At 50.2% G+C, this 14040-nt stretch overlaps 1 non-coding gene and 1 pseudogene across 1 annotated transcript; both read left to right on the forward strand.

Moving 5' to 3' along the window:
• Positions 1–3371: 3371 nt before the first annotated feature.
• On the forward strand, positions 3372–3534 carry LOC142423602 (U1 spliceosomal RNA). Its single transcript, XR_012779217.1, has one exon. It is a non-coding gene; the product is annotated as a U1 spliceosomal RNA (small nuclear RNA).
• Positions 3535–12747: 9213 nt separating this feature from the next.
• Positions 12748–13449, forward strand: LOC142422514 (eukaryotic translation initiation factor 3 subunit K pseudogene; annotated as a pseudogene).
• The last annotated feature ends 591 nt before the right edge of the window (positions 13450–14040 follow it).

Below are 14040 nucleotides of genomic sequence, written 5' to 3' on the forward strand. Positions count from 1 at the left end.
GGGTCTGAAAAGCTTGTTTTCAAACAAGGAGCCATCTACGTGAAACGTCAGCTAAACCCACAGGGAAGAAACACACCAACATCCATGATCCACAAGGATTATCAAGAACATAAACCAAATCTGAGGAGGAAATGTTAGGGCTTAAGTTGTGAAATTCTGGTTTGCAGAAGGCTACGGATGACAGCGGAGCCCAACATTCATTTGCAGGATCTATACATGGAAGAAGCCTCCAGCCATTTCCCTCTGACCATAACTGAGGGATGGGAATGACCTGGTTATCAGACAAAGTGGTGGGGAGATGATGACAGTCGATTAACATGATAAATCTGCTTTTACGAAGATGGCACCGAAGACAAAGAAGGGAGCCCCTGCCCCTCCCAAGATGGAGCCAAAGCAAAGGCTTTGACGGACAAACGGACCATGCTGACTGGTGTTCACAGGCACACAAAAGAGATTAGCACATCACCCACCATCCTGCAGCCTGAGGCTATACCTAATACCCTCAGCAGAGTGCCCCAGGGGAAACAATCTGGACCACTAAGCCATGGATCATCAAGCTCCCCGAGTCCTGTGAAGAAGATGGATGTCACCAAGCACCACATCAAAGAGGCTTGAAGTAGCCAAGGCCAACACCTTGATCAGGCCCAAGGCGAGAAGAAGGCACATGTTCAACTGGCTCCTGACAATGACCCTTCAGAGGTTGTCAACAAAATCGGAATCATCTAAACCAGCGGTTCTTAACCTGTGGTCTTAACCTCTCACAGGGTCACCCGATTCATAACAGTAGCAAAATTACAGTTATGACGTAGCGAAATTCATTTTATGGTTGGAGGGGTCACCACCACATGAGGAACTATATGAAAGGGTCGCGGCATTAGGAAGGTTGAGAACCACTGATAAACTGAGCCCGGCTGGCTAATGCCAAATGTAAGCGTTTCCAATACTAAATAAATAAATTTTAAAAAATGAATCTGACTTGAATGGTTAAAATTTTATCTTTTGATATACTTTGAGCTTGATCTGGTTTTTAATATTTTCTATTTGTTTTCCAGATTGGGATTCATCTCTATTGTATTTTGTTACTGTTGGTAGCCTGCTGGCTCTCTGTTTTGTATTTTCCTATGTTTTCCAGCATAGGAAACCCAGGATAGGAAAATCAATAGAGACAATAGCTAGAATAAAGGTTTCTGGGGGCATGACAGGGTGGGGGGTGAGCGGTAAATGGGGAGATGACATCCAAGAGTGCAGGAAAGAAGAGAATGCATTGAAATTGACTGTGGTAGAGATTGTACAACACTGCTTTCAGTCGCCTGAATTATCCAATGGTATGTCTGGATGATGCTCTAATAAAATGGTTTGGAAAAAACCACAGTCTTTAATATTTTTTAAAAATCATTTTATTGGGGGGCTCTTACAGCTCTTATAACAATCCATACATCAGTTGTATCAGGCATACTTGTACATATGTTGCCATCATTATTTTCTAAACATTGACTTTCTAGTTGAGTTCAGTGTCAGCTCTTCTTTTTATCTCCCTCCCTCCACCCCCCTCGTGATCCCTTGATAAATTATTATTATTTTCATATCTTACACTGCCTGCTCGCTGTCTCCCTTCCCCTTGGTTTCTCACACACCCTCCCCCTCCCCTGGCTACTCCCATTTCTGTTCCTGAGGGGTTTATCTGACCTGGATTCTGCGGGTCCTGAGCTCTGCTTGTACCTGTGTACATGCTCCAGCCTAGCCTTCAGAGAAAGAAAGGCAGGATTGGGGTCATAGTGGAGGATGAGGAAGCTTCAAGAAACCAAAGGAACATTGTGAGTTTCTTCGGTGATTTTAAATTAGAAAATAACCAATGCTGGAGATGATGTGGAAAGACCGGAGACTCGTCAATTGCCAGTGGGATGATAGAATCGCTCAGTATGGCACTTTCTTAAACAAATGGAACTAGAGAAACCAAAAGACCATGTAAGCTCGCTACTCATGCGCCCCAAAGAAATCAAGAACAAAACATGAACACATCTATACACACCCTGTTTATCACAGCAATTTCCAAACAAATAAACAAGCAAAAAAATCCATCTGTGGAAGACAGGACAGACTCCGTCTATACACAGAATAGAATAATGTATGTGTTTAAAAAATGATGATGAATCTGCCCAGTGCCTCACGACATGGACAAACCGGAACACATTAGACTGCGTCAAGCTCAATTTCATGACACCGTCATCAGGATGCACAAATAAAATCACACGCTCAAGAAAAAAAAGTTTTTTGCTCCAAAGGAAAGGTCTTTGAAGATTAGGAGGAGGTTGGGGACAAGGGGAGGGGGAGAGGGGAGCCTCAGGGAAGAAAGGAGGGAGGGAGGGTTGGGGGGATAAAAAGAAAGAGCCACATTGGAGGGGGGGATTGGAGAGGGTCTCACTGGATACTGTCCCAATTCTGAGGTGATGGCCTCTGCCCCTCGGCAGTATGTTTTGCTCTGTTTCCTCCACAAATGAAAGGGGAAGTGGATCAATTAAAAACAGAGGGGGGGCAGGTCACAGTCATGCAAACCCTCCAGCCTCCTTGCCCATCATATCTAAACACAGGGTCAAGAGGGCACAAAAAGAGGAACAGCCCAGTGGAGGTTGACTTCAAAGTGTTTGTGTCTGTGGAGCTCCTTTCAGACAGTGTGGGGGCGGACAACAGAACCTCCTTCTCAGGCAGGCCCACCCTCCTGTCCTGTAAGGTCGCTCTGTGTCCCAGTGGACTGACCCGTGCATGCTCAGCACTCCGGGTGACTTGGGTCATCTCGGGATGGGAAGCACTTGTGTTGGTGTACCCCCGCCCCCAACCCTCCCCCGAGTCTCTATCATGCCCAGTTTTGTATTTGGGTAGTGTGGTCAAGAACTAGGATGTTTATCCTGATAAAAGCTGAGTCTGCCGAATTCCATCCCAGATCTGGGGTGACAGCTGACAGCTTCCTGAAAATCTGAGATCAGGGAAACTCTGACCTACAAAAGGGGGAGGAAAACACTCACTGAGCATGGGGCCCCCACTAAAGGCTTCTTAGCCTCTAACACCTGGTCTGTAACCCACAGGTCTCAAACCTGGCTGGGAAAGCACTTAACCTGTATTGAGTCTAATTTTGCAGGGTGTTTATACCAGTGGTTCTCAACCTGTGGGACACGACCCTTTTGGGGGTCGAACAACCCTTTCACAGGGGTCCCCGAGTCATAACAGCAAAATGAAAGTTATGAAGTAGCAATGAAAATAATTTTATGATTGGCGGGTGGGGTCACCACATCAAGAGGAACTGTATGAAAGGGTCGTGGCATTGGGAAGGTTGAGAACTACTGGCTGTTAAACTTGTTCAAAGCCACCTCAGGGGAATACTTACCTGGCAGGGGAGATACCATGATCACGAAGGTGGTTTCCCAGGGCGAGGCTCATCCATTGCACTCCGGATGTGCTGACCCCTGTGATTTCCCCAAATGTGGGAAACTCGACTGCATAATTTGTGGTAGTGGGGGACTGCGTTCACGCTCTCCCCTGTAAATTTATTGAAAAAAAACCCACAATTTTTAAAAATAAATAAAGAGGGGGCTTTCGACTCCCTCAAGGCGTTACTTCTGCCCTGTCCTCTGGGCATCAACTAGAGGGCAGTGTTTTTTTATTCTCCCCCTAATTTGCATACTATGGGATCACCAGTCCCAGGTCCTATTGCACTAGTCGTTAGTGATTCGACAGCCTTGCAACCCTTACCCCTTTGGAGTGTGAACATTTCTATCGCACCGGAGATGTCTGGTGGGGATTTGCAGTCAATGCCTGTCCCAAACCAGTCCCTGCCCTTGAGTGGATGCCGGCTCACAGTGACTCCTAGGACAGGGTAGAACGGCCCCTGTGGGTTTCCGAGGTGGTAACTCTGCAGGAGTCACGACCTCATCTTTCTCCCAAGGAGCGGCGGGTGGTAAACTACTGCCCGACTTTCTCTCTAGATATGTGCCTTTGGGGCATATTTTCTATATATGGAACCATGGGAAATATCATCTTTGTGCCTGGCTTCTTTTGCATAGCCAAACGTTCTCCAGGTCTTAGCTTGCAGCTGGCGCTCGTCTGCAGGTGTGGCTGGTGGCAACCCATTGTGTGGACAGGCGGCACTCTGTCTCCTTTACCCGCTGGCAGATTATGGGATTCTTCCTACTCTGTGATTCCTGGAAGTAATGCTGGCTACAATCGGTGTAAAATATGAAAATCAATATTTTATAATCGATCAAGGGGTCACAAGGGTGGGGAGGGAGAGAAAACAGAGGAGCTAATACTTAGGGCTCAATAGAAAGTACATGATTAGAAAATGACTATGGCAACATGTGTACAAATATGCTTGATGCAATTGATGTGTGGATCGTTATAAGGGCTGTAAGAGCCCCCAATAAAGTGATCTTTTAATATAAATAAATAAATGATTATGCTTCTGAGAACATAATCATGTGCAGGTCTTTGTGTGGACAGTCTTCGTTTCTCTTGGGCAGCTGCGTGCGACTGAAATTGCTGGGCCACGTGAGTGGTAAATGTATGTTTCATCTTTTTAAGAAACTGCTACCGGTTTTCCTGTCAGTGCCGTTTGGTTTAATGTCTCTGTTCATCAATGCCCCTTATTCTCGGTTCTTTAAATTATATCCAGTTGAAGGGTTGTCAAGATACTCCCCAGTGGAGGGAGGGCGGGGTGGAAAGGGGGAACTGATGATAGGGATCTACATATAACCCCCTCCCTGGGGGAGGGACAACAGAAACGTGGGTGAAGGGAGACGTCGGACAGGGCAAGATATGACAAAATAATAATTTATAAATTATCACGGGTTCATGAGGGAGGGGGAATGGGGAGGGAGGGGGAAAAAACGAGGAGCTGATGCCAGGGGCTTAGGTGGAGAGCAAATGCTTTGAGAATGATGAGGGCAATGAATGTACAAATGTGCTTTACACAATTGTATGTATAGATTGTGATGAGTTGTATGAGCCCCCAATAAAATGATTTAAAAAAATATTCCCCAGTACCCGGGCCCTACCCCAGGCCAAGGGAAATAAAAGTCTTTTCGTTTGGGCTCCAGACCTAGGTCTGAAAAACAAAACCATAAACAGAAACTCCCTGCTTGTAGAAGCTGCTGATGGGCAGGAGTCCTTGGGGAATGAGAACCATGAATGACGTTGGCAGCAGGGCCTCAGCAGACATGCCGGCAGTACTAGGGGCTTCGGAAAATTCGTGGGAAATGGGAGTTAAAGGAGAATAGAATTTTCCCAGGAGCTCTTTAAAGCCCCCCTCCTACTTCAAAATGCCAAGAAACCCCCACTACATCACGGTCCATCTGATGGGTGGGAGTCCACTGGGGGTTGGGGGGGAAGGGGGAATAATGCACTGCAAGGGCTGTTGTGCATCCGCCTGGAGCAGCAGGGATTTGCTGACCACTGGCTCTGTCCTGCGAGGGAGGGAGTGCCTGCTCTCCAGCTGCAACTCCCACTTCAGGGAACACAAGGGCTCGGGGTCAGGAGATGATTCTTGGGACATCCTACAGCAGCTGGCCTGTTGCAAGTAGGGCGAGTGGCGGCCCTGTCCCTGGACAGTCAGTCCTGACACAGAGCGGCACCTCTGGGGCCTTAGGGATTGCTGGGGCCCTCCCTCACCCAAGGGATTAAGAGAGCATGACATTCCTGGCCTCATACCAGCTCAGGACCAGCCAAAAGAAGTGCAAGGAGCTGGGGGTGGGGGGGTGGGGCAGCATGAAGCCCTAGGGACTTAGAGGGGGGGTGGGGAGTTGTGTGTGGGGGGATTAGGTCAGGGCACACTGGCAACAGACCCTTCCCCTTTGGAAGGTCTGCGGGTGACAATAGGCACCCATTCTTGAAGTCATGTTTCAAGTGCTGACACTATGCTGGGCTCTGGGGACATGTGCATAAGAGAGCAAGGCTTCTGCCCTTGTGGTGTGGTGGTCCCCAAGCCCTGCAAAAGGGGCATCAGAGAAGTCAACAGTGATTGGGAGCGGGGGTGAGGGGGGTGTGGCTTGGAACGGGACAAGGGCGATGCTTGAACACAATGGCCATTACTCCGTGTCACTGTGGAAACGACAGCGTTTTGGTTACAGAGTTGACACAATTAGCAAAACCAAGAATTGCACCCAAGCAGAATGACAGGTGAATGATGGAGAGGGGGTTTCTGGAAGGGGTGTCATTCGAGGAGAGAACCGAGTGACTCAGGACCTATGGGAAACCTGTGCGGGGATCTGGCTGGGGAAGAGTTAGTGGGAGATCAAGACTAGACAGGCTTAGGGTGCTGCAAGAGCTGGTGGAAGATGGGGTTGGAGGAAACACAGGCAGGAATTTGATCACCTAGAGCTTTTTCAGGGGTTCTGGGACGGAGCCCAGGTTTTATTTTGTGTGTGATGAGAGTTTTGAGCAGAGGAATAGTGTGCCTTTTGTTTAAAGATCACTTTGCTGGGAGCAGGAAGGATGGACTTACAAGCGTGGGTAAGTGCGGCAGGAGAGACGAGGCAAATCTTCCAGGTAAGGGATGACAATGTTCGTGCCGCTGCGGTAAGCACACCTGCAGCACGCGATCTCTTTAAAATGTTGAAAAGCAAGGACGTTCCTTTGAGGACTGTTAGGTATGCCTCGAGAAACAAATGCACAGACGCTCCTACGTGTATAAGAAAGAGCTTTATTTCAAAGAGCAATTGTACATTAAGAAAACATCCCAGCCCAGTCAGATCAAGTCTGATATTAGCCCATATGTCCGATGCCAATCTATAAAGTCCTCTTCAGACTCATGCAACACATACAATGACACTGAATGCAGAAAGATCACAGGTCAGTGGGTGCAAAGTCTTGTGGATCCAGTGGGTCTCCACGTGTGGCTCCTCCAGCTCCAGGGCTCTAGTGTAGCTCCAGGTGTCTTGTCATCAAGAATACTAAGCAGAGAGTCAGTCTGTGTCCCACCTCCAGAGCTTAGTGCCTCCAAATGAGGTCACCACGCAGCAACCTGATTGACAGGCTAAAGTCCGCCCCTTCACTCTTATAGTCTCAAGTTAACAACAGATTATCTAACTGCCACAAGGACTAAAGTGAACCTGACTCGAACCATGGCCTCTTCAGTCGCCTCATATACATGTGAAAGTTGGATACTGAATAAGGAAGACCGGAGAAGAATTGATACATCTGAATTGTGATGCTGGAGAAGAATCCTGAAAGTATCGTGGACTGCCGAAAGCACAAGTAAATCTGTCTTGGAAGAAGTACAGCCAGAGTGTTGCTTAGAGGCAAGGATGGGGAGACTTCATTTCAAGTACTTTGGGCATTTTGTCAGGAGAGATCAGTACCCAGGGAAGGACATCACTCTTGGTAAAGTGGAAGGGCAGCAAAAAAGAGGCAGGCTCTCTACAGGCCGGATTAATACCTGGGCTCAACATGGGGGCCATTGTGAGGATGGCGCAGGACCGGGCAGTGTTTTGTTCTGGCGTCTACCGGGTCCCTATGAATCGAACCAACTCAGGGGCACTTAACAACAACAATGTTGGTGCAAGTGGGAAAGGAGAAGTGGATGATGTGGAGCATCCTTTAGAAACACCAGGATTTGTTGACATGGAACAAAAGGGAATCAAGGGAGTCATGGATGAGAGTCAAGGATGACTCCTGTGGATTTGACTTGAGCATCTGGGTGAAAAGTGGAGACTGGGAAGGGGAAGGGCTTTGGAATCGGAGGATGGAGGTGCTAAAACCTACCTAGCTGTCTACATCTGTCTGAGAAGCAGCGCAGCCTGAATGCTCCTTAGAGGCCAGGAAGGGGAGACTTAGTCTCACATATGCTGGGCGTGTTCTCAGGAGAGTTGAGTCCCTGGAGGACAGCATGCTGGGTAACGTCGTGGGACGGTGGGTAAAAAGAAGACCCTGGACAGGATGGATTGACACAGGAGCTGCCGCCACCATGGGCTCAACCAGCAGAGTAACTGAGGCTTACGCGGGGCTGAGCGGGGTTCTCTTCTGTTCCGTTGTACACAGGGTCTGTACACAGGGTCACTGTGAGTTGAAACCTCTCAGCAACAAGAACAACACACTAGCTGTGTGGGCCAAGAGGGAAGCCAGAGTGCCGGACGGCTCACGATTCCTGACTATGGTCAGTGGTTGTTAGGTCGTGGCCAAAGAGTTGGTTAAACCGCCGTTTATGCTCCTGTTGGGACTTCAGAGAGCATCACATCAGAGCAACTTGAAGAACAATTGAGATGCTTATGTTGGCGGCTTCTTGCAATCTCCAGGAAGGTCCTGCCAAAAAGAGATAAGCTGAGGCCGAAGGGGGTGGCCCATCCTTATGGTCCAAAGAAAAGCCCCTCCCTCCTGTTGCGCTCTCCCTTCAAGTCCTTTGATATTTCAATACCGGCTGTGAAACCCAAACATGTCTGGAGACTGCTCAGCTCCTCCACCCCTTCCTCAGAACACTTCAAGGACCCAGGACGGGAAGTCCCTGCTGGGTGATGCATGAACTCAGGGACAGCAATGAGACCACACAGAGACCTCATTCGTAAGGAAAGCAAGCGCAGAGGAGCACAGAGAGCGGCCATGAGTCAGAGTCAACCAGCAGGCTGGAAGGAAGCACAGAAACTAGAAAGGAGGCTGGAACATGAAGAGAAGAAAGAAGTCAGTGAGGAAGAGAGCTGCTTGAGGTCAACAGTTGAGGCACCGGGCACGGACATGCAAAGGACTGTGGGAGTTAAGGGATCCTTGGGAGAACCTTGAGTCTCAGTCTAGCAAGACCTTGAAGGACAGATGGATGGCTCCTTCCCCAGACAGGAAAGGAAGTGGACTTCAGAGGAAATGGAAAGGAGAAAGCCAAAGACGGGCCCCAACCTTCGAAAGTCACAGAAAGGCGATGGACAGCTCTGCCCCCACTGAGCCTAGAAAGCCTCAGCCTCCCTTCCCCCTAGGGCCCCAGGAGGGCTCTTCTGCTAGAAATACATACGTGGTCATTTGACCTGTTTGGAGACCTGTCACCAGGGGCTCCTGGTGGGTTATCGGTTCCCCTCTCCATTCCAACTGGGTCCCCACCACCAGGTTCCAGCAGTGTGTCTGAGCACTGGCAGGGTGAGAAGGGGAGGGGTCTCCTCCTGGGGGGAGCTGGGGTGGGAGAATGGGTAGGAGGGGAGATGAAGGGATCCAGCTTCTCCAAGCCAAGCCGGAATGCAAAGAAAACACAGCTGGAGACAGGGAGTGGGAGGAGGGAGTCAGGCGAGCCTGCTGACATCTCAGGCAGGAATCCAGCCTGCTCTTCTGTGGTCGGTGGGGCCTGTGCTCACTTGCTTTGACTAGTCATTGTCGCAGCCTTCGATTCCCCAATCTGTCGAAAGAGCTCCTGTGGAGGAGAATCCTGAATCCTGAATCCTGAAGGGCTGATGGGGTTTGGTGCTCGGACTGCCGCTTCCTGGCTCTGGAAGCTTGAGCTAGCTGCTTCTCTGGGCCTTGGCTTCCTAGGCTGTTAAATGGAGGTGGTGAGCCTTACTAGGAGGAAGTGATGGGATTAAGTCAGTGTTTGAAGAGCAAGCGGGCGATGCCTGATCCCACTTGTTGAGCCCTTTGGTGGCCAACCACTGGGCACCCCACTTTGTACACTGTCACGTGTACTCCTCGAGGTCGGCAGGGGCAAAATCATCTGGTACAGAGGTGGAAACTGAGGCCAGAAAGAGACAGGGCTTGGAGAACTATGGCCCGGCCCCTGGGGAGGCCCTCACAATCGCCTGGATGGGTCCAACACCACCACCGTGACTGGCTGCTTCTGTGCGAAAACAGCGAGGCAGGCAAGCTGCGACAGACTCTAGGCCCTCGAAGGCGTAAAACAATGATGTCTGGTTCTTTAAGAAAACCATTTGCCAATCTCTGCTCAGGGAAATGGCTTCGGGATTGGGACAGGGATGGTCTGGATCCCTGGCACTTAACTGCCTCACTGAGCTGGCTTTTGTTCATTTGTTGGCTGTGTTCTGTGGATCATGGAGGCTAGAAAAATGAGCCTTGGAATTCTGGGACCTCCCCTTCCCTCTTCCAAGCTAGAGGGGAATTCGGGAAGGAATCTGCTCCCTCCTTTCTGAAGCCAAGTGAAGAGGACTCAGAGCCCCAGCTGGCTGGGTGGCTCCTGGGCCAGCATCAAGCTTTCAGGAGGAGGGGACACCCCAATGATGGAAAGGGGAAGGCTGGTGGGAAAGTCCCTGGAACTGGGGACATTCCCAACCTAGCCCCCGCTGTGCTGCAAATCAGTTGGACTGAGCTTAGCAGGACTGAGTGGGGTGCACATGACCTGGTCATAATAACTCCTCACAACATTATTAGCAGTAGCAGTAGTAGTCAGTCCTCTCCTGTGCCGGGGAATGTTTCAGGCACTGAGGTGACAGTGCTGAAGAAAGTCCCAGCTCTCGTGGAGATCAACATTAGAACAAACAAGAGCCAAAAAAAGAAAACCAAATTCCCCAAACCCCACAACATCGTCAATAGTAATAATGATCGAGAAACGAAATCAGGCTGATGGAAGTAACTGGTAGGTCAGCGGGGAGGGCTCTCTGAAGAAGCCGTGTGTCCGCTGAGAACCAGAATAACCAGGCCCCAGCCAGGCGACCACTAGGTGGAAACGCCATCAGACAGACGGAACACCAGATGCAAAGGCCCTGAGCGGAAGAACTTACATGTTCAGGCAGGGCCCAGTGAGGTGGGAGCAGAAAAAGTAAAGGGGCGAGGGTGGCAGGAAAGGGTCCCGTCACGTGCTTGCCGACGAGGACCTGGGGCAGGATTTCAATCCCAGGGAGATGGAAAGCCACCGGATGGTGGCTAGCTGCTGCCAACCGTTTTTGAGCCCTTGCTCCACAATGCTTCTTACGTCGTCGGAATGGATGAACAGCTCATGGAATCCTCACGAGCAACTTTGATTCTCCCCATTCACGGATGAGGACATTGAAGTCCAGAGCGGCTCAACCGCTGGCCCACTTGGTCTCCTGGTGGGACCGTGACTCTCAGGGGACAAGACCCTGCAGGAACTGAAGCTGCTGTGGCCGTGGGACTTGCTTGCGTATCCGTTAGGAACATGAGAGGAGAGAGGATCCACAGCCAGGTGTTCTGTTTGAACCAGGCTCAGAGAGGACCAAGGGTTACTGGAGTTCAGAGAAATCTCCGGTCAGCACTGGTACACTTCCCCCTCGGGATGCTCCTGGCGCTTTCTCTGTTCCTCTCTTACGCCTCCTTTGCTTGTGGTTTGTACCACGGCCATGGGGTGGTGGCTGTTGGGTGCCACCCTGTCAGTTCTGGTGTATCACGGCGTCATGTACCAGTAGTGGGGAAAGCTCATCTTTGAATTCCATTTGCCCAAGCACTTTGGAAGCCCCTCCTCCAACAGGAGGCAGTACTACTCGGTCCTGCGCCTCGCTCCCAATCACTGCTGTGTTGGAGCCAGTCATTGTGTCGCCTCATCAAGGGCCTTCTCTCCTGCTACTTTTGCCAAGCCGGGTCAGAACAGCGAGCACTTATTTGGCATGTACGCTATGCCACGTGCCACGGCCAGTACAGCACATGCTGTGGTTGTTAGACGTCGCGCGGCAGAGTTGGTTCTGACTCACAGTGACTGCGAACAACGGAACACAGCTTCGCCCAGTCTTGTTCCAGCCTCACAATAGGTACTCTGTTGAAGTCCATTGTTGCAGCCACTGTGTCAACCCCTCTTTGAGCAGCTTTCTCTTTTCGCCTTGACCTTCTCTCTACTGTGCAAAATGTCCTTGTCCAGGGACCGGTCCCTCCTGATAACATGTCCACAGGAAGGGAGACAAAGTGTCACCATCCTTACTTCGCTCAAAAAACCCTCGCGGCTGTCGAGTCAATGCTGACTAACAGCAACCCTATAGGACGGGGTAGAACTGTTCCTGTGGGTTTCAGATCTCTCCACCAGAGAGCCGCTGGTGGTTTCGAACCGCTGACCGTGTAGCTAGCAGCCCACTGGACAACCATCGTGCCACCAGGAATCCTAAGACCGATTACTTTGTTCTTTTGGCAGTCCACAGTAGATTTGATATTCTTCACCAACACCATAAGTCTAATACACCAATTCTTTGGTTTTCCTTATTCACGGTCCAGAAATCCAAACTGGATTCAGAAGAGGATGTGGAATGTAGGGTATCATTGCTGATGTCTGATGAATCTTGGCTGGAGGCAGAGAGTACTAGAAAGATAGTGTCCTGTGTTTTATTGACTACATAAAGGCATTAGCAAAAATGGGGATCCCAGAACACTTACTTGTGCTCATGGTCACTATGTACACGATCCCATTTAACTTGTCCTTCCATCACCCCTAAAGTGTTTCGATGTTAGGATGAGGAATTGATATTGAAGTCCAGAATGTTTAAGAGCCCATCTGAGGGGCTCATGAGGGAGGGGGGAGCGGGGAGGGAGGGAGGGGGAAAAAAAAGGACCTGATGCCAAGGACTTAAATGGAGAGCCAGTGCTTTGAAAATGATGAGGGCAAAGAATGTACAGATGTGCTTTACACAATTGATGTGTGCATGGATTGTGATAAGAGTTGTATGAGTCCCTAATAAAATGTTTAAATAAAAAGATCCCATCTGAGGTCGTACACCTAAAATGGGTAGCGCGGATTTGAACCCTGGTTTGTCAAACGCAAGACTCTAAGCATTTAGGGACAGGGCTGTAAAAAACATACCCCGACCTTCTGTTTCCAGTCCTTTCTGCCGCCGGGCCGGCACGGCCTCAGCCTCCAGCCGGGAAGTGGAGAGCCGCAGTGGTCATGGCAATGTTTGAGCAGATGAGAGCGAACGTGGGCGAGTTGCTCAAGGGTATCGACAGGTACAATCCTGAGAACCTGGCCGCCCTAGAGTGTTATGTGGAGACCCAGGCCAAGGAGAGTGCCTACAACCTGGAGGCCAACCTCGCTGCCCTAAAGCTGTACCAGTTCAACCCAGCCTTCTTCCAGACCACCGTCACGACCCAGATCCTGCTGAAGGCCCTCATCAACTTGCCCCACACCGACTTCACCCTGTGCAAGTGCATGATCGACCAAGCACATCAAAAAGAACGGCCCAACCGACAGATTCTCTACCTTGGTGACCTGCTGGAGACTTGCCACTTCCAGGCCTTCTGGCAAGCCTTGGAAGAAAACATGGGCCTCTCGAAAGGCATCATGGGCTTTGAAGATTCTGTCCGCAAGTTCGTCTCTCACCTGGTGGGCATCACATACCAGCACATTGACCGCTGGCTCCTGGCTGAGATGCTTGGGGACCTGACAGCCACCAGCTGAAGGTGTGGATGAGCAAGTACGGCTGGAATGCCAACGAGTCGGGCCAGATCTTCATCTGCAGACAGGAAGAGAACATCAAGCCCAAGAACATCGTGGAGAAGATTGACTTTGATAGCGTGTCCAGCATCATGGCCTCCTCCCAGTAACCACAGTCCTTTAATAAAGACGTGTGAACTGAAGAAAAAAAAATACCCCCCCCCCAAACAGTCTCTAGTTTTCACGAGGGAAAGCTTGAGCAGGATTATGTTTAGCCCAAACTTCGAACCTCCCATCTCATATTTCACAGCCCAACAGCATAGCCCCACCAGGGCTCCTCAGTGCCGGAGCAGGCCCACACAGTACCGAGTCTCTGCGTCAGAACCCACTCCACAGCAGTCGGTTGGGTTGGGTTTGTGTTTGTTGAGAAGCCCCGGTCGTAGTGCAGTGCTAACCCAAAGGTCAATGGTTTGGACCCATCAGCTGCTCTGGAGTAGAAAGATGTGTCTGTCTCCATGAAGATTGATAGCCTCGGAATCCCTATGGGATTCTAGCCTGTCTCACAGGCTTTACTGTTGGTTGGAATGGACTTGACAATGGGTTTGTGCTTTAAGAAGGTCGGGAAAATGAAAAGGAGGTGATGAGTTGTTCGGGTTTATGGGAGAGTGTGAGTGTATGTGCGTGCGTGTGTGTGTGTGTGTGTTCCCATAAATGGGGGCTTCCAGTTTCAAAACCAGGCGTCCTGGGCAAACCAGGATGAGTGC

Source organism: Tenrec ecaudatus, chromosome 12 (assembly GCF_050624435.1).
Source record: "Tenrec ecaudatus isolate mTenEca1 chromosome 12, mTenEca1.hap1, whole genome shotgun sequence".
Classification (NCBI taxonomy): Eukaryota; Metazoa; Chordata; class Mammalia; order Afrosoricida; family Tenrecidae; genus Tenrec; species Tenrec ecaudatus.